This window comes from Trachemys scripta, chromosome 3, assembly GCF_013100865.1.
Source record: "Trachemys scripta elegans isolate TJP31775 chromosome 3, CAS_Tse_1.0, whole genome shotgun sequence".
In the NCBI taxonomy this organism is placed as follows: Eukaryota; Metazoa; Chordata; order Testudines; family Emydidae; genus Trachemys; species Trachemys scripta.
In genome coordinates this window covers 157,356,324-157,381,270 of record NC_048300.1, presented here as the reverse complement: position 1 = coordinate 157,381,270, position 24,947 = coordinate 157,356,324, and the positions used below count along the sequence as shown (strand labels likewise).

General features: G+C 41.0%; 1 protein-coding gene across 29 annotated transcripts in view; it reads right to left on the bottom strand.

The window, feature by feature from the left end:
- The window catches only part of DST (dystonin), a 539,328-nt gene that overhangs the window by 441,031 nt on the left and 73,350 nt on the right, over nucleotides 1-24,947 (bottom strand). The window lies entirely within an intron of this gene.

Below are 24,947 nucleotides of genomic sequence, written 5' to 3'. Positions count from 1 at the left end.
CTTCAGTTAGGGTGATCAGATCAGAGATATTAAATATCGGGACGTGGGGGAGTCGGGGGGAGGGCGGCTGGAGCTGCAGCCACAAGTGGGAGGGAGAGGCGCAGGGCTCCCCGGCAGCAGCGGGGATTCGGCCTGCGCCGCCCATCTGGCCCCTGCCCGCTCCGCGCTGCCCCCGCCTGGACCCACCGCGCTGCCCCGTGGGCTGCAGGGCTGGAGCAGCCTCCGCGCTGCGCTCCCGGCCCCCGTGTGCAGCAGCCCAGGGGCCGGGCAGGAGCCCTCTGGTGCGGCAGGGGGCTCAGAGCTGAGCCCCCCCCCCGCTGTCTCCCACCCTCCCTCGCCAGCCCAGGTGCCGGAGCTGACTCACCAGCTCCAGGATTCAGACGCCGCCACCACCCCCCTCCCTCCCGGCTTGCGCCGCCATGCAGCTGCAAGCCTGGGAAGGAGGAGGAATGCCCCGTGGTTGGGGAAGAGGCGGGGCCAGGGCAGGGATTTGGGGAGGGAGCCAATGGGGAAAGAAGGGGGCGGAGCCGGGGCGGGGGGGAGGGGGCGAGAGTCCCTCCGGGAGGGCAAAATTTCTTGTTTGTCCAGTGTCTCATCCAAACATTGGTTGGGAGGCAGGACAAAGAAGCAAATATCGGGACAGTCCCGATAAAATCGGGACGTCTGGTCACCCTAACTTCAGTCCCAGTCAGGCTTAGCAGGCAGTCTTCTTCTGCACAAGGAGGCTTCTTCAGCTCCTTAATTCAGTAGCCCTCAGGGTAGGTCTGTCTTCCTCTCCCTTCTAAGCTGAGTTGCTCCCTTTTAAGCTTCCTCTCCAGCTGGAGCATGCGCTGCAGGTCTGGAGGAGCAGGGCTACCCTTCAGGCCCAGTGTGAGCTTTGTACACTCCATCACAAAGGGATTCACTCACTCTATAGATTTTTTTTTCAAAGCAAGAATATTTCTCAAACTCCTAACTATAGCATTGAAATGTAATTAAAAACATACTTTAAAAAAAGACAAATATTTAGTTGTGGCTTTGCCACAAGTCCTGCATATAGCAGGATTTTTGATCATTGATTTATAGCAGGGTATTTCAAAAACACTGTTAGTTGAGATTGGTGAAAGTCTTGTTAGTTAGTCAGTTTTCTTCACTTATTAACCGTAATTTATATTGTATCTCTTTGACTACAGAATAAAGTTTATTTTTGTCAGGTGAAGTTATCAGCTGTCCTAACTTGCTGAAGCGCACTTCTATGGAAGGTGAAAAGGTGTCTGTGGACTTGTGAAATCTCAAAGTCCAATAAAAACACTACTTATTAAACATTCATGTATTTAGAGGAAAGGTGCTAGTTTCTTAATCTTAACTGAAGCCACTGCAAAACTTCCAGTTAACTACACTCTGTGGAGGACCAGAGGGTGGGAAGCAAATGTGACTTTAAACTCTCCGAATCTAGGGACCAGCCCAGACCTTGGCATAAAGAAGGAGCCATTCCAGAAATGGGAGATCAGAGCCATGCCCACTTTTCCAGAACAAAGCCTCTATGTTTGGTGCCATTGGGGAATGGCATAAAGGCATTAATGTAACTTGGTGCCATCTGGGGAGTCCCCTGAACAGAAGCAATTCTCAGGGGAAGATATGATGGCTTTCCTACTTTCCTGAGTGGAGAATAAGGCCCTTTGAATTTAAAAGGGGCATAAACAGAAAGGTTGAAACATTGATTCCATTAAAGAGATGAAAAATGCAATCTTCTATTATCCAGGTGCTATGTGTAAATGCTATAATTTAAGTTTGAAAACAGTCCTAAAGCACAGTATACTTCCACACCACATAAATCCAATGATATACAGTTTCAAACTCCCTCAATCTTTCTCCCTCTTCTTGACCTTTATGTTTTCCTGTTAGGGCCTGATCTTACTTCCACTGACTCAATGAGAACAGTTTCCTACACAAAAAGCAATCCTCTCTTTCTTAGTACAATACATAATCTGCTTATGTTATATTATGACTAGAATGCTGCCAGCTGCTTCTCTGAAATTCTGCCATCAGCATACTGCAATTCATAACATCAAATATTACAATCTTTAAATAAATATTTTTTTATCAAATGTAATAGAGAAGACAAATGCTGAAGATGTGCTTGTTTAACTTCTCTGTAATGCTCAAGATATTTTCTCTGACTACATGCTTTTGGCTGTCAAGTGTACACTTCAAACAGCTAAACATTTTCAAGTTCTGCTACTGAAATATGTAAACTTTTAATCAAAGACCGGTTATTAAGAAAAGAAATGTCCGCTACCAGTTGAAACTGAAACTCAATATGAGATATTTGCTGAATGAGCATTAGCTTAAGTTACATGTAGAGGGTGTCAAAAGGTCATTCTCACTGAATCAAGTCAGAGAGCTCTGTATGAAGTCAAAGCAGTGCAGCAGAGCAGAAGAATGTAAGGCTGTTGTCTTCCATACTGACAGTGGCAATCTGTGCAAAGTAAGGAATTAGTAAATATCCTGCTTCTTTCTTATAATAATAAATAGGATCATGGTTATCACTATTAGTGAAGTCAAAGATACAAAACAAAATCATCTTAGAACCTTAGGGAACATTCAACGCTGGTATTCTAGCCATTGTAGGCAGCTAGGAGGAAAGAAGAAATTAAAAACAAGGCAACGCAAAATGTGCTTCCATGGAGAATTTAGGGTAAGAAACTGGCCTCTGATTTCTGGGATCCCTCAGAACTAATATTAGAATGTTGTTTAACTGGCATGACCTAGTCAGGATAAAGTTACAAATATTCTTGAGGCATTGTTTCTTTTGTCATCTTCATAAAAAGGAAACTAATTCCAGGAAAACTGAGGGAAACAAAAAATAGTGACGCTCTCAATAAAGCTGCCAGAACTGTATTATCAATATCCTAATAAAAGGGTTTTTCACTATTGAATGCAAGTTACTCGGTGGTATGTTTTTATTATGTATGACAGTTGTGTTTTCTTCTTCTGGTTCTGTAAAGATATCTGTCCTGGACATTAATAATACTGTAGACCAGAGGTTCCCAAAGTGGGCGCTACTGCCCCCTGGGGGGCACTGGAACGATCCAGGGGGGCAGTAGTAGCCTCGGGTGCAATTGGGGGGTGTTGAATAAAAATAAGGGGGCCGTGGAAGCATAAAGAAAGAAGAAAATACAAGAAAATTTTGAAAAACCGTTCGTACATGTTTCATCTGTTGTGTAATATAGAGTTAAAGTTGTAGTGATTACTTTATTTTCCAAATAAATTCACAAATTATAACCGATCAGTTGACAAGTCCGCCAACAGCTCTTAACAAGCAAGTGTTGGCAGACAAGCATGTCGTGCATTGTCGGGAAGTCCAGCATGCATCGGCAGGAATATGTGCGTGTAATGACTTGTTTACAATACGATACTATAAATAGGCGACATGTTTGAAATCTAATTTAGATTGTTTCTGAATTGTGTAAAAAGCAGTTAACAATAGTGCAATAAGTATTTAAAAATTTTTATTCATATTCGATACCTTCGATCTTTATGGATTACGGATCACATACAAAGCAAATTGTATTGTTGTTGTTTCAATAAAACAGCAATTTACATGTGAGTATTTTTATACATTTTCGTACATATCTACTGTACGGTTCTGTCTCTCTAGTGCTTACTAATAATAAAAGCATAGCAGGCTTGTGTCGGTACAGTGCTATTTGAAGTGTACAGTCAATATATTTGTCATATTTTTTATTACAATATTAACGAAAACAGGGGAATGAAATCGTAAAAAAACTGTTAACTATAACATTTATTTATATCTATCGAATCATCTGTGTTAATTGGTAAACAAGGCGTGTGTTAATAAGGAACAATTATTTAAATAAGGGCAAACTAAATTAAAACTATTAACTGATTTTTAATTGCATATTGATTATTTTTTAAATTAATTATTTCTTGATAAATTTAGTTTGCTATTTGACAATTTAATATCAAATACATATACCTAATGCTGAGCAAAGAACAAAACCCAGTTTATTAGTTTCATTAGTATTTTAGTTTGGTTGTCTTTTGCTGTATTATGCAAAAACCGCTGCATACCTGATGTCATGGGTGATATTCTAATAACACATCTTTCTTTACTATATTGTAGGATGTAGGTAGAAATATAGATACATAAAAGAACGCAAATTTGTCACTGCATCTTTCTGTTTGTTCGCTTAAAGAAGGTAGATTTCCAGGGGGGCGCTGAGTAATTTTTTTTCTGAAAAGGGGGCAGTAGGCCAAATAAGTTTGGGAACCTCCGCTGTAGACGCTAATCATTTAGGCCTTGATCCTGCAAGCTGCTCAGCATTCCAGCCACAAGCCAATAAAGCATTTAAACATGTGAGTAGCCCTATTAATGGGGGCTACTCACATGCTTAAAGTTAGGCATTTGCTTAAATATTTTCCTGTAACGTGCCTCCAGTTCCATTTTCAGGGAAACTGTTCCTATTCTGGAGAGTGTTTATTAGTGACTATTATTTACTTGTACTGCAGTAGTGCCAGGAGCCTTAGTCATGGCCCTGGACCCCACTGTGCTAGGCATTGTACAAACACACACAAAAAGATGGTCCTTGCCTGAATGTTCTTATGTCCTACTGGAACTTCAATGGGCCTCAAGCATGTGCTTAAAAGTAAGCAGATATTGAGGTACTTTCCTGAGCAGAGATACCAAAAGTATCAATTTTCCCAACCAAGTGCATTTAACACACATTTGTTTGTCTGACAGTGACGCCTTCTTCCTTGACTATGGTTATGGGAAACGGATTTTGTTTAAATGGGAAAACAACCAAGAAGATTCCCGCTTCCCCCAGTCTCCTATGCCGCCTTTCTGAGTACAGGCATGTGGACAGACATAATTTAATGACAAGTGATTAAAGAAAAATGTTGTGGGAGCTCCTTCTTAAAATATTCCTGACACATCATTATCAGAGGGAAGCATCCTGGTCTACTTCAGCTATTTCCCTCCTAAATTCTCTTGAGATGCCATGATCTCAGAAGGCAGTGGAAAATTTCAGAATGTAAAAGCCTTTCTTTTGGAAGCACACTTTCTCACACCATAAGGGAAATTTCCAGTTGTAGTATTCCTCAGAAGCTTTTGCATGAATTACAATACCTTACGTCCAGATGGAAAATATTGCACTTGCTGAAGCCAAATTTATGCAACGCTATTTTCCACAAACCATTTTTCTTCTACTGATGAAGGGGCACAAACAATTGGCAGTAAATATTTCAGGCAACTCTAGTCAGCTGGAGGGGGAAAAGGGTGAGGTCTTCTCCAAAACAAATTTCTCCAAACTAATGACCAATCGTGTGTGTGCTAATCCTGAAGTTGTTTCTCAATGCAGACTATCTTAAACATACAGAGCAACTTAGTAAAAAAAAAAGTACAAATTTTGCATGTCCTGTAATTTTTGGATTGACAATGATTGTGAGACTAGGGTATCCAGCATTTTCTTCTGAAAGCTGTCACTATTTTTAATGGACGGCAAGGTATATGCCCAAAGATATGGAGCCAATTTCCACCACCAGTTACATCAGTACAATGTCAGGGCTTCAAAATGACTGTATATATGTAATAAAGGTAAAATTGCTCCAGTAAACGAAAACTGACCACCTCTCAAAGATTAACATTTCTCCATGTTTTTGGTAGGAATTGCTGAGATATTTTGAGAGAACAACAGTGAATTTTCAAGCCTTATTTAACATACTGCAATAATATTTGGTAGACAAAGTCAGACAGTTGGTTAGAGCAACTTAATTACCATGGATGCTTTAAAAAGATAATATAATAATGTGACTAAAAAACCTCACTGAGAAGCCTTGTGAGGATGTGATATTTTCTCAGGAAGAAGGGAAAGTGAAAATCAAAAACATAAGTGCAGCTAAAAACACTTGGCAGCTGGGAGGGAGGGAGCTGCAGTTTACAGCAGCCTGTTGTAAAATGGCCATCGTAGGGCTGCAGCTGCTTTTCTCCCGCAGATTATGCAGAAAAGCATACCAGAAAAAGCTCCTATCAGTGGGTAGAGAATTCAGTGAGGAGAGAAAGTTGCTTCTAAGGAAGGGACTGAATCTACTCCTTTAGGACAACAGGGATGATGGAAGGTATCCTGAGGTTTTTAGGGTTGGAGCTTGATGGGTTAACGATTTGCTTCTTCTGATATTATGTTTCTATAATAAATATCTAGAAGCTCTTAGGATATCAGCTGCTTCCTGTGCTTAAGATTTATTGCCACCCTCACCTCCTATCCCTGGAGTCCTGCTCTCTAAATTCATGACCCTGGAGTGATGAATTGTGAAAACATCTAGTCTTGATCGTCCTTTCTGCTGTATAACCATGTTTCCATGAGATAAATAACTACCACATTAGATCATTTGTTGAAAATATATGCTGTTATTTCATACAGATACCAGCACAATGAAACCAAGTGTTCTTTGACAACTATTAAAGTACTAAGCCCATTGGTGATGCAAGGGATTTTTGTATAGAATCAAATTCTAAAATCTGTGTTTGAGGTACCACCAGTTTGGGGGCAGACCCTCTGGAGGAAGATGAAACAAAGAAGTGTTGCTATTTGTGACATCATCCACCTCCAAACCCATGCTATTCCCCACTGTAATATTATGCCATCTCTGTCGCTATTATCCTCCATTCTCTCAAACACAACTCCCTTGAAGGAGGAGCATGGATCTAACTATGCATGGAAAATCAGAAAGCTCATGGCTCTCATAAGAGACTAAATATTATAGAAAAATATTGCGGAATAATTTGGAGGCACTGGGTTTCAATGTAAATACCCTAGCCTTCTGCATAGGCCCTGACATCTTTATGATTTCCCCACGGTACTCAAAACAGCCACAGATTAAATGGGCCATATATCTCATCTTCTCAGTGGGATAGGGGACAAACCAATCCACCCAATGAGATGTTCTGAAGAAAATCTTCAGGTTTTGGAATTTTTTAACCTGTTTTGGAATTTTCCACTTTAATATCGCTTTCATGTGGGATTTGACCTTTTATCCTTGCTACTCCTTGCATGTTTCTTAAATGAAACCAACAAAACTGCCAACAAAACTGCCAAGTAAACTTGTAATAATATTATAAATAAAAAAGACAATCCCCAAATATGCAGGTTTATTTCAAGGGGCAATATAAAAATAAACCCAGTTGGTGGAGGGAAATTATTTATAATTGATTTTTTTATAACAAGTAGCAACAAGACATTTTAAAAATCTATGTCTGAAATAGTGCTCACTAATGTTTTATTTATTATGAATAAAGACCTTTAAAGGACTTGTACATCTCACCTGTACTCTTTAGCATATGTGTCTTTGAAATTCATTTGTACAAAACACAGTTCTTTACATATTTTGCCTCAGAAAAACTTTGCATAGATGTGGAGGATCCCTCCTTCCATAAACAAAACTGAATTAACAATAGCTGTTTGTTATGAAATATACCTATAGCAGCTCTGAAAACAGATTAGACATTTAGGCACATACTATAGTAACTTATTGCAAAGAAATATCAAAGACAAACATACTTCTCAAGCTCAAACATTAACTATGAACGTTCACTTCAAAATCCAAGGCTGCCAGAATGTCTATGAGAAATCAGCAAATATTTCAATAGCTAGGATGGGAGCAGTTGAAACAGGCAGTTGGAAAACACTGATATTTATCTATTAATATAACCACAAGCGTTTTAACTATATCCATCTATATGGGTATGATAGTCTCCCTCTCTCCAATTATTTGATTGTTGCTCATCTAGGCTAGATTGCAAGCACTGTAGGGCAGGGACCACGTTCACCTCTGTTTGTATAGTACCTTGCATAACAGGACTATGATTCTGATCAGAGCTTCTAAGCATTACAACTACAATAAAAATAATTAATAATAGGGCAAATACTCCAGTCCTTTTCAGAATCCTCAATTTAAAAGCTCTGTACATTCATTAAAATGCTCTTAAGAAATAACCAGTAAATTAGACTTGCATTCAATAAGTGCATGAAAACTGTTACCTAACACAATGTACAATTCTCTTTAAAATTAACTTCTGCCATGCCTATCAACTCAAATCACCACTGTCATATAAATGATTCCCTCATGTTTTACTCTAAAATACCACAATACAATAACATTAACTAATGTAAAATCCAAGCTGCCAATAAGTTGCCTCTCACTCACTTCTGCTGATAACTATGCCACCAAGTTCTGTACCCACATTCTGTCTTGCCCACATTCCTCCATGTCTGTCACTAGTTCTGTCTCTTGTCTAATGTTATAATGGAAGTTCCTCAGTGCCAGGACCTTGCATTTATATATCAGTGGTTTACATTATAAAGGAAATAATTATATATATATATATTATATCTGCTCACTGTGATATCACATCTAGGAATAAAAAAAGTATTGCTTATTATGATAAGGTTGATACCGCAATAAGATAAATACTTCATTTCTAATGTAAACCATTGGACTATGAGACTAAAACTCAATTTATAATTATAAAACAAAAAATAACTTCTGCATATTTCTCATGTTTTACTCCTTTTTCTAGAAAGCTGTTGTATTTCATTATATCGTATCAGTTGAATGTACTTTACTATGGTAAAGGCTCCTAGATGCGCAGATAGGCATTTGTTTCTTTTTCAAACAATAGATCTCAGTGCATAAGTATCAAGTAATGTTCAGCCTATTTTTCCATAGTTCAATGAGCCTCTATCTACAACATGCACTGAACACAACGTGGGGATTTCTCAGTTTTGCACCTAACTGTGTGTAATTCCAAAAGCAAAGTGAGCCATTCAACTGATACGATATAATGAAATTACTGGATATGTCTACTCAACTACAGTAACTTATATAGAAGAGGGTTTAAGTCAGTTCACCAAATCAGTAGTCACTACGTTGCATGAATTTTTATGCTTCGTCTGTTCTACTGGCTTCCTATTATTGTTACATACATTCTGTACATAACATTTTTTTCAGAGATTTTTTTTCAGAAGCAGATATTAACTGATCAGTGAGCACATTATTCATATTTAGAATTATAATCCTAACCAACAAAACAGAGGGCACATGCAGGAAATTATTGTGACCTCTCTAAAGTGAAGACATCTCATTTAGTGCATATATGTTATTAACTCTGTTAACTGTGTAGTTCTGGACCACTATTCTGGGGAAAAGAGGAACTAAGCACTTGTGTGATCATAGAATTTCTACAAGGGGATGCCCTCTCTGTCACAGTTCTCAAAGAATGTCATTTAATGTCATTTCTGAAAATACAGAACTACTGATGAAAAAATTAACTATGCCAAAACAGAAAATCCATCAAAGCCTAAAGATGAGCTATACTGTATCTTTACCCTTTTAGGGATTTTTCTATATTATTAATGTCTGCAGTACTCCAAATACAACTGTAACAGAGCTCTGGTAAAATATTTCCCTGCTCCTATTACATACACTTCTATAAATACATACCTGAATGGTATTAGCCTTTTTTGTGCAGCATGGTACCTTGAGTTCATATCTCCATATTCACTACAGAGAAGACCCTTCTCTGCTCTGCTGCCCTCTTAAATGCATTCTCCCATTTTGAACTCCTGCTTCATGTTTATTCTTCTCAAGAGTATTAATTTAACATTTATCTAAATTGGATCCCATTTTGGCAATTCCTTCTAATTTAAGGCTATAGCCTCCTCTCAGGAAGATAAGCCTACAAATCTTCCAAAAGACAGTGAAGTCACTGTGTAACAGCAGGGCTGGGGAAGTGAATCCATGTCTTTCCTGGCCTGCCAGGTGATCAGAATTCAAACCACAGTTAGCCTACAATCTGGAAATAATGTTTAACATATGTTTCTGATACAGGTATTGTATTTTGGTTGACACACATATATATTATGTACTCTTTAGTTACCAGTCCCCATTCTCAACGAAAGCTTCTCTTCACTGCAGGGTTAACTTGAGTTCTAACTCAAGTGTTGCCCCTAAATCTAGTCCCATCCACTCACAAATGTGGTGGTACTCAAACATGGTGGTACATTTAACTCGAGTTGACTGGTCTGTTAAGGGGTGATGGCTACAGGAGTTAGCACAACTCCTCAGCTGCTAACACAATGACTGTGAATTCTGTGTCGCTCAAGTGAAGTGGCCACTTTCATTTGAACTAGGTTAACTCAACAGGAGTTAACTTGAGTGTAGATAAGTTAATGCCACAGTGAAGACATAGCGTGCGTACACCTAGCACAAGTTACCTGTGATTAAATAAAAGAGTCAGCAAGTACAGTTAGATATACATAGTGTGATGTCATTATAAAGAAGACCTACACATCTTTTATCCCAGATTAGGCAAATATGATACAAATATACAGTACTGTATACCAGGTACAGTCACTGGCATTAAACACTTAGATCCAGTCGCTGAAAACCTTGCACACACTAATTATTGTGCATAATTAAAACAAAAAGAGTAAATTTCAGCAATAAGATCAAACATACTGTGCAGCTCATAAACCAAGTAACACTGTTCATATAAACTAAAACCCATCACAACAGGAAGCAAACCTTTGCCCCAACTCATATCAGCAAGGCTCTGTGCCAAAGAAAATGGCCTCTTCTAATTAATTTTTCAATTATGTATGGGTCCTCACACACATGCAAACACACATGCTCCATATAGTGCTACTTTGTTAACTTAAAGAAATATTAATTTGGCAGTAAACATGCTCCCCAAAGATATCAACTGTTACAAATACGTCACAAAGTGAGAGTCACACCATTTCTGCAGTTTGTTAGAACTACTTGAATTCTTCTGGAATTCAGAGTCTATCCAAGACTCTGACCAGATATTTTTCAGCCCATGGCTGAAAACAATATCCCTATATATCAGGTCTCTTTAAAATGACAGGGTCATTCTCACTGCTTTAGAAGATACAGTGTTCTCTTTGAATTTGTCTCAGGATATTTTCTCCCTGAACATTTGATACTTTCAGATGGTTACAATGCTCCCAAATACAAACTTACTGTAGTTTATAAAACAATCTATGTGTCTCCCTCTAAGAATAGTAGTATGCATTATGTGGCATATCACTGACTGGAAATGTGTGATTTCAGTTTGCAATATGCTGACAAAGATTTTATATTCCATGAGTTGAACATGACTTGGTGAATGTAAAACTGCAAGGAAAGCCACATATTTCTTTGTGTTCACTGGCATGCGTGGCACATTCCCCCCAGAAACTGTCATATTACCAATAATATTTGTGATAACATGGGGTTCCCTCAGACACAGTGGCTGAAAATAGTTACAGGCGACTGTCCCTATTTGGCTCCTCACTAGGGTGTGAATATTTCACTCATGATGCACAGTCATTTTCATCTACAGTTCTGCATCTCTGCAAGCTGAGAGGCAAATAACTGGGTATTTCTGAGTGCCAGTGACAGGGACACAAGTATATTTTACTGCCTGAGATAAATGAGAACTGGAATTGTATTTTCTCAGGCAACCAAAATGATTTTGGGGAGGAGGGGAAGGGAAGAAAGAGGGGAAAGCTGTGGAGAATTGCGAGTGTCCACAATCAATTTAATATTCTTCACTGTTCATGGGTCACTATCAAATTAAAAATCACACTTCTGTCTGATTTTTTTTTAACCTACTACTGTTGCAAGTAATTTTTAAGATACTACTCCTGGAAAATGTATATATAAGATATAGAATATATGTATTTACATTATGCATTTGACAGCACTTTGAGCATAGTCATTTTCACTACTTCCCTGTACAGTCAATTAGGGTATGTCTACACTACGAAATTAGTTCGAATTTATAGAAGCCGGTTTTATTGAAATCGGTTGTATACAGCCGATTGTGTGTGTCCAAACATAAAATGCTCTAGGTGCTCTAGTCGGCGGACCGCGTCCACAGTACGAGGCTAGCGTCGACTTCCGGAGCATTGCACTATGGGTAGCTATCCCACAGCTATCCCACAGTTCCCGCAGTCTCCGCCGCCCATTGGAATTCTGGGTTGAGATCCCAATGCCCGGATGATGCAAAACAGTGTCGCGGGCGGTTCTGGGCACATGTCGTCAGGCCCCTCCCCCCTCGTCAAAGCAACGGCAGACAATAGATTCGCGCCTTTTTACCTGGGTTACCTGTGCAGACAACATACCATGGCAAGCATGGAGCCCGCTCAGCTCAGCTGAGCTCACCGTCACCATATGTCCTCTGGGTGCCGGCAGACGTGGGACTGCATTGCTACACAGCAGCAGCTGCTAACTGCCTTTTGGCGGTAGACGGTGTAGCATGAGTGATAGCCGTGGGGCTGGCAGCCGTAGGGCTGCATTGCACCAGCCCCTTGCCCTTTGGTAGGCGATGGTATATTATGATTGGTACCCATCGTCGTCGTACTGGAGTGGCTGTCAATCATGGCCACCTGGGCAGACATGTTTCGATGATGATGGCTACCAATCGTAATATACTATTTTCTGCCAATTGCCCAGTATTGTCTGCTAAGCACCCAGAAAAGGCCGAGGGCGATGCTGGGTGCTGGCAGACGTGGGGCTGGCAGACGTGGGGCTGCATTGCTACACAGCAGCAGCCCCTTGCCTTTTGGCAGACGATGGTATATTATGACTGGTATCCGTCATCGTCATACTGGAGAGGCTATCACTCATGCTGCACCGTCGGCTGCCAGCTTAAGATGTAAAAAATAGATTTGTTCTGTATTCATTTGCTTCCCCTTCCTCCGTGAAATCAATGGCCTGCTAAGCCCAGGGTTTTCAGTTTAATCTTTGGGGGGACCATTCTGTGTGACAGTTGTTTGTGTTTCTCCCTGTTCCTGTACCTGTACGCCATGTCGTCACTCGGCCCTCCCTCCTTCTCCTGGTCCATCAGATACTACTTTCGCGCCTTTTTTCTGACCAGGCGCCATAGCTAGCACTGGGATCATGGAGCCCGCTCAGATCACCGCGGCAATTATGAGCACTATGAACACCACGCGCATTGTCCTGGAGTATATGCAGAGCCAGGACATGCCAAGGCGAAACCCAGACCAGCCGAGGAGGCGATGGCAGCGCGGCGACGAGAGTGATGAGGAAATTGACATGGACATAGACCTCTCACAAGGCACAGGCCCCAGCAATGTGGAAATCATGGTGTCACTGGGGCAGGTTCATGCCATGGAATGCCGATTCTGGGCCCGGGAAACAAGCACAGACTGGTGGGATCGCATCGTGCTGCAGGTATGGGACGATTCCCAGTGGCTGCGAAACTTTTGCATGCGTAAGGGCACTTTCATGGAACTTTGTGACTTGCTTTCCCCTGCCCTGAAACGCCAGGATACCAAGATGAGAGCAGCCCTCACAGTTGAGAAGCGACTGGCAATAGCCCTGTGGAAGCTTGCAACGCCAGACAGCTACCGGTCAGTCGGGAATCAATTTGGAGTGGGCAAATCTACGGTGGGGGCTGCCGTGATCCAATTTGCCAGGGCAATGAAAGAAATGGTGATAGCAAGGGTAGTGACTCTGGGCAACGTGCAGTCGATAGTGGATGGTTTTGCTGAAATGGGATTCCCAAACTGTGGTGGGGCCATAGACGGAACCCATATCCCTATCTTGTCACCGGAGCACCAAGCCACCGACTACGTAAACCGCAAGGGGTACTTTTCAATGCTGCTGCAAGCCCTGGTGGATCACAAGGGACGTTTCACCAACATCAACGTGGGATGGCCGGGAAAGGTACATGATGCTCGCGTCTTCAGGAACTCTGCTCTGTTTCGAAAGCTGGAGGAAGGGACTTTCTTCCCGGACCAGAAAGTGACCGTTGGGGATGTTGAAATGCCTATCGTGATCCTTGGGGACCCAGCCTACCCCTTAATGCCATGGTTCATGAAGCCGTACACAGGCAGCCTGGACAGGAGTCAGGACCTGTTCAACTACAGGCTGAGCAAGTGCCGAATGGTGGTGGAATGTGCATTTGGACATTTAAAAGCGCGCTGGCGCAGCTTACTGACTCGCTCAGACCTCAGCGAAAAGAATATCCCCATTGTTATTGCTGCTTGCTGTGCGCTCCACAATATCTGTGAGAGTAAGGGGGAGACCTTTATGGCGGGGTGGGAGGTTGAGGCAACTCGCCTGGCCGCTGATTACGCGCAGCCAGACACGAGGGCGGTTAGAGGAGCACAGCAGGGCGCGGTGCGCATCAGAGAAGCTTTGAAAACGAGTTTTGTGACTGGCCAGGCTACTGTGTGAAACTTCTGTTTGTTTCTCCTTGATGAACCCTCCAAACCCCCCCTACCCCCCGACCCGGTTCACTCTACTTCCCTGTAAACCAACCCCCCCCACACACACACACACACGATTCTCTAGGATGATCACTTCACCCCTCCCCTCCACCGCGTGGTTAACAGCGGGGAACATTTCTGTTCAGAAGAGCAGGAACGGGCGCCTCTGAATGTCCCCTTAATAAAATCACCCCATTTCAACCAGGTGACCGTGAATGATATCACTCTCCTGAGGATAACAAAGAGAGATAAGGAATGGATATTGTCTGCATGCCAGCAAACACCGGGACCATACGCTGCCATGCTTTGTTATGCAATGATTCCAGACTACGTGCTACTGGCCTGGCGTGGTAAAGTGTCCTATCATGGCGGACGGGATAAGGCAGCCCTCCCCAGAAACCTTTTGCAAACGCTTTGGGAGTACATAAAGGAGAGCTTTCTGGAGATGTCCCTGGAGGATTTCTGCTCCATCCCCATACACGTTAACAGACTTTTCCAGTAGATGTACTGGCCGCGATTGCCAGGGCAAATTAATCATTAAACACGCTTGCTTTTTTGTGTGTAATGTTTACAAATATTTACAAAGTTACACTCACCAGAGGTCTCCTGTGTGCCCTGAGGGTCTTGGGTGAGTTCGGGGGTTACTGGTTCCAGGTCCAGGGTCACAAACATATCCTGGCTGTTGGGGAAACCGGTTTCTCCGCTTCCTTGCTGCTGTGAGCTACCTACAGTACCTCCATCCTCATCTTCCTCGTTCCCCGAACCATCTTCCCTGTGTGTTTCTCCAGTGAGAGAGTCATAGCACACGGTTGGGGTAGTGGTGGCTGCACCCCCTAGGATCGCATGCAGCTCCGCGTAGTAGCGGCAAGTTTGCGGCTCTGCCCCGGACCTTCCGTTTGCTTCTCTGGCTTTGTGGTAAGCTTGCCGTAGCTCCTTAATTTTCACACGGCACTGCTGTGTGTCCCTGTTATGGCCTCGGTCCTTCATGGCCTTGGAGATCTTTTCTAATACTTTTCCATTTCTTTTACTGCTACGGAGTTCAGCTATCACTGCTTCATCTCCCCATATGGCGAGCAGATCTCGTACCTCCCGTTCGGTCCATGCTGGAGCTCTTTTGCGATCCTGGGACTCCATCACGGTTACCTGTGCTGATGAGCTCTGCGTGGTCACCTGTGCTCTCCACGCTGAGCAAACAGGAAATGAAATTCAAACATTCGCGGGTCTTTTCCTGTCTACCTGGTCAGTGCATCTGAGTTGAGAGTGCTGTCCAGAGCGGTCACAATGAAGCACTGTGGGATAGCTCCCGGAGGCCAATAACGTCGAATTCCGTCCACACTACCCCAATTCCGACCCGCAAAGGCCGGTTTTATCGCTAATCCCCTCGTCGGAGGTGGTGTAAAGAAACCGGTTTAAAGGACCCTTTAAGTCGAAAGAAAGGGCTTCGTTGTGTGGACGTGTCCAGGCTTAATTCGGTTTAACGCTGCTAAAGTCGACCTAAACCCGTAGTGTAGACCAGGCCTTAGTTAGAAAGTTTTCCCTCCACACAGCAACCAGAGAGAGAAAAATATTTTGCAGAAGCAAAAAGGAAGGTTAAAGGCAAGTACCTGAGATTACTTTTTGCACTTTGTTAAATTAATTAGGTTTGAAGACGACAATGTTTATTTACTGACTTTAATATGGCACATCTATAGGTGGGAGGGTGACTACGTATGTAGCCATGTGATCAAGTGCCTAGTTTCCCTGCCTCTGTGATCAGCAATTACTCTGCTTTAACGGTAGTGCATTAACATTCCATTCTCACCAATTTTGGAAAAGCAGGATTTGCATCAATTAGGCAGTGGACTAGAATCTTTTCTTTCCAACACCATTGCCCTATTTGGAGATCAGCTTGGGCCATGGCACATGTGTTCTGCGGACTGCAAAAATCTCTTATTTTCAGCATATGAAAAAGTTACATTTCTGCATCAGAATCAAGATAAGTAAACTTACCTATTGCTTCACTAGCATTGACCCTGTGGAAGTCACTAAAGGTTATGGATCTTAGTGGTACATGTATATCTGACTGATAACCATTTTGTGTTTTCTCCCAAATTGCTACTAAATTGTACTGCTCTTAGTACTGATCTCGGCGGGAACTCAGCTAGATCATTAATTATTTCTCTCTTCTTTTGGCTTGCTAACCAATTTTCCATATATCGGCACCGTTATTTCAAATTCCCTGTAGATTTATATTACTGACAATAGAAAAGTCTTATTAAAATCTATATAACTATGTCTGATGCATCTCCATTGCCCATTAACCCTGAAACTTCATCAAAGAAAGCTATCACCTTTGTTTGACATGAGTTTTACAATATTCTTTATGATCCCAGGCTAATTCTTATTCATCAAGCTGTTTTCTTCCAAATGATTACATTTTGATTGCTTTATTATTTATGTATTACTTATAGTACTTAGTAATGGCATGACACCAATTATTTATATCATGTTCTTACTGCGATACTTCCCATCATCTCATTTTGTACTGAGACTTGCATTAAAATATCCTGAGGTAAGAGACCATATCTATACCTAGACTGAAGTCAAAGGTATGAAAACCAACTTATACAGAGATCTCCTATGCATCAGAAGTGAGAAGAATGGGGTGTTTTCTGAGTTATACACAACAAATAAAATGCATTTTAATGACTTGGAAATATTTTTCCAAAACGTTGTTTCCAAAATAAAAACTTTTAGTTCTTTTTGTATCTGACAATATACTTTTCCCCAATCTAGAAATCAAGAACTCTCGGTTTCAATATTAACATTTAAACTGATTAATTAACCAGAATAAAAACTGAATGTCCAACTCTAATCCTTATGATAGCCTAGGGTATTTTCCTAGCAAGAAAGAGCTATACATGACCAGCTTCTGTTCCATGCCTTGTAATTCAGCTTTCAAAACACTGTGAAGACTTTCATATACTCCATGATTCTACCCCTTGCCAGTTTCAAATATGTCTAATATTTTCTGAAACAGTAAAGAATTATTCCTTACCCTTCAGTGGTTCTTTGAGATGATATAGTCAATGTGGAACCCAACTTAGGCACGCATGCACCTCAGGAGAACAAGATCATATTCTGAGTAGCATTGGCAATTGGGGCCACACACAAATGCACCCTGTGCCTCCTCGTGCTTCTGTACAAGGGCACGAAGTGCAGAGTAGCTGTGACCCTCCCTTGGTTCTCTCACAATTCAAAGCCCATGGCAGCTGAGGATTCTGAAAAGTGGAGACAGAGGGCAGATTGTGGGATCCACACTGCCAGTCTCGAAGTACTATAGGTAGTGTAAGATAAGTAACTGTTCATTCTCCTTCAAATACATGTTAGTGTGGATCCCACTTTAGTTGAATGGCAAGCAGTATCCTCTCAGGTGGGAATGAGAAGGTCCAACTGCATCATCTGAACTATGATTGTAGTTCTGCTCTCCTGGATGTGGCATCTCACTTGGCAGGTAAGCCTAAATCATAGTGCTTATAAAAAGTCAATGGATTACTCCGCATTGCTGCCTTACAGATTTCTGATACTGACACATTCCTGAAGCAAGCAAAGGATGTTGCTTGCTCTCTGATGTAGTGAGCCTTGGATTCAGTGGTGGAGGTATATACGCCAGCTGGTAACACAAAGACACACTGTTATCCCTTTAGATATTCTTTGTGAGGAGATGGCTTGGCTTTTAGAATGTCCGGGTATGACTAGAAAGAGATGGGATGACAGCCTGAATGGTTTGGTACTATCAATAACAAACCAAAACCCTGGAAACACTGAGTGTGTGTCATTTCTTTTCTCCCAATGCCAAGTCTGATTTTGGGAAGAAGACAGGTAGATTGACTGTGTAAGTGGGAAATCTGAGACCATCTTGGGAATGAACTTCAGGGGAGGTCTCAGCATTACCTTGTCCCTATGAAGTGACAGCCACCAGGAAGACAGAGTGCAGAGTGAGGAGGGGAAGGGAACATTCTGAAAGGCTCAAATGGAAGTTCCATAAGGTTCAGGAGGACTGAATTGAGGTCTCACACAGGAGCAGGTCCTCTGACCGGTAGATAGGTGTGTAAGAGTCCCCTGAGAAATTTCAATACTGTAGGGTGAGAAAAGATGGACTGTACAGGTGGGTGCAAGCTGAAATCACCATAAAGTAGACTTCAGTAGAACTGAACTTAAGTCCAGCCTGCTTCAAGAGTAAAAGGCCTGGGCTGGGGCCAGACCATGCTAGTATCTATATCAAGAACTTCTTCTATTTAGATGAATACATCCATCTGGTAGATATTTTCATTCTCTGAACTACAATTTCCTGGACGATGGGGAGTATTTGCTAGAGGTGGTACTTAACTAGCAAACCACCATGCTGTCAGGGGCAGCTACTCTGACATGGATCTGAAGTATCTGGTTACAAAACTGTGTGAGATCAGGTCCAGACAGTCTGGGAGCTAGGTCACAAGCTGAATGAACATTTGTAAGAGATCAATCAGCTAAAACTGCCTCTGCCAATATGGGGCAATGACTATGGCCTTGTCTCTCCTGATCTGGGTGACCATGGAACCAGGGGAATAGGTGGGAAGGCCTCTATTCCACTCAAGGAGGAAGGCATCTGGTAACGATCCTGAGTTCAGTTCACATCTGGAGCAAATGTTCTGACATTTGGCTTTGTCCTTGGTGGCAAACAAGTCTATCAAGTGGAATCCCCAAGGATGGAATATTATTTTCACTACAGATATGCGCAGGGACCATTCATGGTTGGTCACAGATTGTCTGCTCAGGAAGTCTGATGGATTGTTGCTGACTCCCAGGAAGTGAAGGGCTACCATAATCACCCCCATTCTAAGGGCACCAAGCCCAAAACATAATGGCCTCCAGACATAAGAGTGAGGAGCAAGAAGCAGGTGCCTCCTTGTTTGTTTATATAATGCACAGATGTTGTGTTGTCTTGGAACTTAATTTTGAAGGACAGGTAGGAATGCCACACAGGTCAATCTGAGAGCCCTGAGTTCCAAGACATTCAATTGTAGCTCTGGTACCAGATCTAAGGTCACTCTCAGACAGTAGTGGGGAAGTATCCCTGCTCAACACTGTGGAGAAGGCTTAGTCTGGTGACGGTGATGAGGAGTAGTATTCCTCGAATGGCAATGCAGAAGTGTCATGTTTCAGCTCTGGTTCTGAAGCCTGGTGCCACAACATCATGAATAATGTCCCGGAAGGGGAGCCTCAACAGTTCTGTGAGGCATCTCTATAACTGTCTTAGTTTGAAGCAATTAATCTCCACTAGTAACATCAACATCCATTATCTTCAACTATATCTTCACTTAATCTTTCTGTTAAGCTCCCATACACAGGTTTTTTATGTCCTGCAGGCAGTGTTTTATCTCAAGTTTTTTATATTTCCTCCTAGGCTTTGTTTGCCTTACACATATTCTTAGTACCTCTCTACAGATCTAAGCTTCCTGAATGAAACACTTCATTAATGTTGTTGTGTTTTTTCACTCTGTACAACACACACACAAAAACTGAGGTAGTTTAGCTCATCAGATTTAGCATTCAGGAAACTCTTCATCAAGTGCATAATAACTGTGCTCATAAGACCTAAAAATTCAAAAAAACACAAGAGCTGTTTAATACAACTGTGCTCCCCACCAGACAAGAAAATGGGAACAGCTATCCAGTATGCTTTTAGAAGAAAAATCAGTTTGTTTAACATGCCAAATTTTTATTGTATCCAGCCTTTGTGAGGTCATATGTAGATAAGCATACTAACTAGAGATGGCTAAGCAATGCAAAAACATATGCATACATTTATTTTACTAACAAAAACACTGTGATTAGTTTATCTGGTTAATATTATCTGATCATCTACAAAGCTGGTCAAATGATGAAAAAGTTATTTGTTGATACATTTTCTCCAGGGACTAACAAGAAAAATGTCCTTAAGTATATTATCTGTGAATATAATCTGTCCAGTCCTACGACTAACATCTCTAATACTGCTTCCTGAGATTAAAAGAACAGAGAAGGGAATAAACCTAATTTTCCCCCCAAATTTAAAGTTTTCCATAATCTAATCCAGAAAGTACTATCCAGTTGTTTGTAAGAAAATTTCAATCAAGGTATCTCAAAATTTAATAAAAAATTTGCTGTGTTTCATATTTACAGAAACTGCCTCAAAGATATATTCTTCTCACATGATCCAAAATGGATACTATGTTTGCAGAAAACAGTCTTTCAACAACAGAAGAAAAGAATAGTTTCAGCAGATGGCTGACTTTAAACAGGAGCTGATCAGGGACAACTGGTGCTAGAGGAAGGTATGCCTTCAAACTAAGAGTTGGCAGAAAGCCAGCAGGTGCTGAAATGCACTCTAATGCTAAAGGCTACTGTGCATGAAATGAGAGGCCAAAGAAAGGAAATAATTAATAGCTGAAGGACAATTTAAAGAAGACATTCAGGAACTAGATGAAGCCAAAATGGGACCACACAAAATGAACCTAATAGCCACAGCACAGCCATACCAAATGGAATAAAATGTTCAGCTGTCTTTAGGCTAATGTCACAAGCTTAAAAGCCCAAATTGGGTGAGGTTTGTGCATAAGAAATCAAATACTGTCATTATTTTCAAGACTTCATGTAACAACAATTAATGGGATACAGAAATTCCTGGTGTACAGGTTAGGACATGAGAGAATGTCATTTTTACAAGTACGCCATTCAGCACGGGGAATTGTGAAGGAAAATCAGCATGTATAGTCATTGCATGCAATAAAAATGTAAATAGTGTGTTACACTACCCTACAGGCTTCCAAATCAGAAGAGTAATAAATAATGTTACTAATCTTAATGGGCCAAATCTTGAGATCCTTACTCAGTTTTTATTCAGACTTTACAGAGTCAAACTACTTCAAGATATGTCCCACAAAGATTATTAATGTAGCAAAATTTACCAAAACAATAATGATTGACTTTAACCAAGCCATTATTTATAGTTCATATCTAAAATGACTGATTTTGGAATAGCTCATTTTGGAGCACAGTAAAAAGGGTGTTCTTGACTTCATCTTGGATGGAATCTAAGAAATGGTTCACGAGGCTGAGTGTGAGACAGCCACTGGGCACCAATGACCACAGGGCAATCAAGTTGAAAACCTTAACGGAACTAGCTACCAAAGAGAAAAGAATGGTGATGAATTTCAAAAGGACAAGCTATTTTGTCTATAAATTGCTTATTTTAAAACTAAGCCAAAATAGATGCACTCAAAGTACAACAGTATAAAATATAGTATAAATGAAGTGCATCACTCACAATACACTATCAATAAAATAAGTAACAGAATAATAGGGTGAAATCCTGTTATGGACTGAAAACTAATTCACAGGACAGAAAGGAAAGTCATGACCGTTTCTCAGTGTGGAAAGAAAGCTGAGGTATCCCACACATCAGCATTGACACCAGAGCTACTATCTATATTAATGATGTGAAGGAAGTAAACAATGAAGTGGTAAAATTTGCTTGTGACAGAAAACAATCCATATTAGGAAAATTTGTGAAGGACTGATAAGACTCTAAAAGGACCTGCTCACACTGGAGGATTGGGCAGCAAGGCAGCAGATGAAATTTAATTTAAATGCAAATTAACAAGTCTTCGAAATAAAAATCTAAATTACTCATACAAACACATACCCATACAGAATATCATTAAACAATTACAACCCAGACTCAGTGGGGATCACATCCTGAAAGACATCTTTCCCAACTCCCTCTTTTGCAACCTTGCCAAGCTCACCAGAAACATCAACTCAAAGCAGCACCAGACCCTGCCAGAACAGATGTAAAACCTGCAGACATTATCTCCACTGCTACAATGATCAATATCCTGCACAACACACCTTCTAAGATCCATGGGTCCTACACAAGCCTATCACAATATGTGGTGTACCTCATCCAGTGCACTAAATGCCCCAATAACAACTATGTGGGTGAAACCAGATCATCTCCTGAATGAACTCACCCAGAAAAATGAGAGAAGATAAAAATACCATATCACACATGGGCAAATACTTTACACAAAACGATCACTCCATAACTGACTTCTCAGTCTTCACCCTCAAAAGAAACTACACAACACCTTCAAAAGCTGAGCCTGGGAGCTAAAACTCATAACTTTGCTAGACACTAAAAATCACAGGCTCAGTAAAGACACTGGATTTATGGGTCTTTACAACAATCTGTAATCCACTAACTCTCCTTTGTCCTAGGACTGCAGAGATGTTAACTGCCTACTTCACCTTCAATGGTCTCATGTGACATGTGTTAACTTCTTATGCTTAATGATCTGTTCCACCTTGTATTTAGCAGTAACACTCTCAGTACCTTTTGCAGAGTCTAAGCTCAAAAACAGAAGCTGATCCAATAAGAGATATTACCTCATTCACCTTGTCTCTCAGACAAACGGATAGTCTGAACTAACAGTGTCCTGATAGGAGAAGTGTCTAGTCATTGCATGTAGATCAGTAAAGCTGATTACCTAATTAATTGCAAAGATGCAAAAAGCAAATAAAAAGCTTGAATATATTTCAAAAGGATTTAAAAATACTTAAGACGATATTGTTGTATTGCATTATAAAATAATAATAATGCCTGGAGTATTGTGTTCCATTTGGCTACCTCATCTCAAGAAATAGATATCACTGAGATTAAAAAAGTGCACGGAAGTGTAAGTAAAATGATTATCAGCTTCATGATGCAAGGGGATTTACATATGTGAAGAGACTGCAAAAGCTGCAATGATTAAACCTTTAGCGGAGAAGAACCAAAAGGCTCCTCAGTCAAATACACAAAATAATGAAGCTGTAGAAAACATAAATCAGACTATTTTTCTTACTTTGTGCCACAATAAAATAGTAAACTGCAAACAAAATATACTTCTTCACACAGCTTGTAATCAACCTGTGCTACTTATTGCCAGGATGGGGAGATCATTGAGATAAATACTGTAACAGGAGTTTTTTAATGAATAAGTAATCTTAACACTATTAACATATTCAGTTACTAAGATAATACAAGGAAAATCACGTCTTTGAGGCTTAAGCTGATGGCTTCTATACCTCAGCAGGCTATATTTCTACAGAGCATTGTACAATTGGCCAAGTTCAGTGGGGATGTTTGTTGTCATCTGCTGTGTCAGGTACAAACAATTCAAGATATCAGACGATACAGACCAACTGTCTGATTCTTTATGACAATCCCTACGTTCCTATATATGAGTTACAGTACTAAAGCTGTGACTGAGAGAACCGTGATCTTTTAAAAAAGAAGGGAGAGTGAGAACAACAAGTTCCCAGCCTTAAGTTTCTGCATCGTGAACACTTTGCTCTGTTGCAGCTTTCATTGAATTGAATTAAACTCTGCAGGGATTGATTCTTCAGAATGTGACTTTATTCATTATTGCAGAAACACATCAGCAACTTGATTGGAGCCTCACGGCCAGGTCAAATTTCCACATGCATACACATACAAAAAAGTCACTTTATTGGCTTTAACTCGTTCTGTATTTTTTGAAGGGTGGAAACTGCTTCTTGAGTTTGCTACTAGAAAAATATCTTGTATAATCAGATCACATACGGGCCAATATATGGGTCAAACAGTGAGTACCCTCTGCTATCCTTCATTATATCATCCAGATAGGAGCACAACACTGTGATAATAAGCCCTTGTAACCTTGGACACCTTGAATTTGCACATTATGACAGTGTTTCATTACATGATCCCATATTATTTTTTCTATAGGACCCCTGCCTCATTTAATGTACAGATGGACAGTGCTCTGGGGATGAATCCAGGCTGTGCTCTGAATAAGGCTGTTGTCTGTAAGACCCCTATCTCATTAGCTAGAACAGGGGTTCTCAAACTGGGGGTCGAGACCCCTCAGGGGGTTGTGAGGTTATTACATGGGGGGGGGGTCGTGAACTGTCAGCCTCCACCCCAAACCCTGCTTTGCCTCCAGCATTTAAAATGTTGTTAAATATATTTAGAAGTGTTTTTAATTTATAAGGGGTCTCGCACTCAGAGGCTTGCTATGTGAAAGGGGTCACCAGAACAGAAGTTTGAGAACCACTAAACTAGAGAAATTGGAAGACGTGTAGTGAATGAGGCAGGGAATACTTACAGGAAGATAGTTTTAATGGCTGTAATGGAATGTATTTGCAGTGTATTTACTAGTAATTACTAGTAATCATCTAGTATGTGAGGAGTGACTGATGACAATGTCTTTAAGAGCAAAATCACAGTAACACCTTTCTCTTACTGCAATCTCCTACCTCATTAACGAGGGTTAAGGCAGGTGAGTGCCATACTGGAGAACTGAATTCTATCTCTGCTTCTGCGTGATGCTTGGCAACTCACTGAAAGTGTTCAGTTAATCACTAGTTGTGAATTCCTCATTTTCTGGGTGCCCAATGGGGCCAGGAGACAGTTTTGCAGAAGTGTTGAGCACTCACAACTGCAACTGAAGACATCTGGAGCTGTGATTTGAACATATAATGTGCTATAAATATGCTAAGTATTCTGGAAAATCAGGCCCTATCAGTCTCAAGTTGGGCAGATTAGTGGATGCTTTTTGATAA